The sequence below is a fragment of the Schistocerca cancellata genome, chromosome 4 (assembly GCF_023864275.1).
Source record: "Schistocerca cancellata isolate TAMUIC-IGC-003103 chromosome 4, iqSchCanc2.1, whole genome shotgun sequence".
Taxonomy (NCBI): Eukaryota; Metazoa; Arthropoda; class Insecta; order Orthoptera; family Acrididae; genus Schistocerca; species Schistocerca cancellata.
In genome coordinates, this window is record NC_064629.1 from 183,798,368 (window position 1) to 183,801,024 (window position 2,657).

Sequence of the window (2,657 nt, forward strand, 5' to 3'; positions counted from 1 at the left end):
ACACATATGGGGTTCCCATTGCTTTTTGTCGATGCCATTCGCCGGTTACTACTTCCCGCGGTCTCGATGGTACAAGTCAATGGGAGGCTTGTAGGACCGATTCCTATACGCCGCTCTGTGCGTCAAGGATGCCCTATGTCTACTTTACTATATGCCATTGCACTTGAGCCCCTCATCACTGGACTTACCTCTAGACTGCAGGGCCTCACTTTGCGTGACCACACCTTTTACTGTAGGGCTTATGCGGACGATCTCCTCTTTCTCACCTGCTCCTCCACGGAACTCAATGACGCCATCCAATGGATCCACCAGTATGGACGTCTTTCTGGTAGCATTCTTAATGTCCGTAAATCGACTATGATGCACATTGGGCGCGGCCTCCCGGCTATGGTGCCGACCCCACTCCCAGTCAGTGCCACCCTTCGTTACTTGGGTATCGAATTTACGAGCTCCACACGCCGCACAGTGGCCCTGGCTTACCGGCGGCTTTTGCAGTCGATTCGGCACCATGTCCGCGGTCAAGTGCACCGTAACTTAAACCAACTCCAACGTGTGTCCTATCTCAACATCTATGTCGCCCCTAAACTGGTACACGTCGCCCAGATCCTCCCAATGCCGTTACTCCTTGGCCGCCGCATCCAATCAGCCTTTGGATATTTCGTGTCAGCAGGGGCACTTTTCAAAGTCCGCTACAACACTCTAACACTGCCTCCTGCAAAAGGTGGCCTCGGACTCATCAACGTGCGGGCACGCTCTTCTGCACTCTTTGTCCACACTCTGTTGCGGCACTGGCAGGGGCCGGTCCCGTCCTTAACACGCAGTCTCTTAGATATCCTCCGACCAGCTTCTCTCGATCCACCGATCAATGTGGCACCTATTTCTCCATTATTGTACTACGTCGCCAATTGTTTCATAGAACTCAGCTACGTTCGGGCCGATCTTCCAGTTACCCGTCCTCCCCGTACAAAAGATTACTATCGTTTGTTTACGCTGTCCAACCCTTGCGACCCCATGGTGCTACAGCATCCTGACATTAACTGGCGCACGGTTTGGGGGTGTGTGCATGCACCCTTTTTACCGTCGTCTGTGTCTGCACTCTGGTATGTTTTAGTCTATGGAAAATTCCCGACTAATAGTCGACTTTATCGCATAGGACTGGCCACCTCCCCACTCTGCCCTGACTGTCAGCTCGAAGACACCGACGAGCACCGTCTTACGTGCCCCCTGAAACAAAACGTATGGCTCCTCATCCAAAGAATCGTGGGCTTTTACCTCCGTGCCCCGCCAACGACGGTAGCCCCGGATTTCCTGTTGTTGCCCCAGACATTTCACTACCCTCTTGCTAAGCACCATACCCTAATCTGGTTTCGAGGGCAGGCTTTAGAATATCTCTTTCAGAGTGGTCCGCATACAGTCCTTGACTTCTGGTACAAAGTTGTGACCGCGCATAGCACCCTCACCCGAAAACCATCTTACCGACAAACTTTTGCCGGTTATCTCCGCAGCGTCTTCCTTGACCCCCCTCAAAGTTGGGGTGTACCATGCCTACCTGTCACATGATGCAACACCCTTATCCACGTTCTCATGCATCGACCAAAAACAAACACAATTAAAAAAAAAAAAAAAAAAAAAAAAAAAAAAAAAAAAAAAAAAAAAAAAAACAAGGAAGAAGACAGAATATGTTATATTTTGTTGTATTTAATGTTTTTTTTTTAATATTTTTTTTGTTTAACTAACAGTCATTTGTATGTTTTTAAATGGTACCTTGAAGAACTCTTGCATAGTGAATATATATGTACTTTTATTTTGTTCAATACAAATTTTTAAACAAAAACAAAAAAAAAAGGAAAACAGGATATGTTCTATTTTGTTGTATTTCATGTTATTCTAATAATTTGTTTACCTAACACTCATTTGTATATGTTTAACTGGTACCTTGAAGAACTTTTGCTTTGTGTATATATATATATGTAACCTCCGTTTGCTCAATTAAAAAAAAAAGCGTCAGAAAAAAAAAAAAAAAAAAAAAAAAAAAAGATGGATAGAGCGTCTGCCATGTAAGCAGGAGATCCCGGGTTCGAGTCCCGGTCGGGGCACACATTTTTAACATGTCCCCAATGAAGTACATCAACGCCTGTTTGCAGCTAGGGTGTCAATTTAATTATCATTTCATTTCTAGCAAAGCTGCATGGTCATCCACTTTCTTTCGGGAACAGATACTACCGTCATATAAAAGAAAGTACAATAGGGTAATGTCTGTATTTTACAGTGTTTGAGTATAACAGATGCCAACGGCCTTGCCGCATTAGTAACACCGGTTCCCGACAGATCACCGAAGTTAAGCGCTGTCGGGCTGGGTTAGGACTTGGATGGGTGACCATCCGGTCTGCCGAGCGCTGTTGGCAAGCGGTGTGAACTCAGACCTTGTGAGGCAAACTGAGGAGCTACTTGACTGAGAAGTAGCGGCTCCGGTCTCGTAAACTGACATACAGCCGGGAGAGCGGTGTGCTGACCACGTGCCCCTCCATATTCACAGCCAGTGACGCCTGTTGGCTGCTGATGTCACGGCGACCAGTCGGTTCAGTTGGGCCTTCATGACCCGTTCGGGCGGAGTTTAGTGTAGTATAGAACAGATACTGCTGCCAGTTGTCAAAAAC

At 46.8% G+C, this 2,657-nt stretch overlaps 1 pseudogene; it reads left to right on the forward strand.

Moving 5' to 3' along the window:
* The first annotated feature begins 2,287 nt into the window (after positions 1-2,287).
* Positions 2,288-2,405, forward strand: LOC126185735 (5S ribosomal RNA; annotated as a pseudogene).
* The last annotated feature ends 252 nt before the right edge of the window (positions 2,406-2,657 follow it).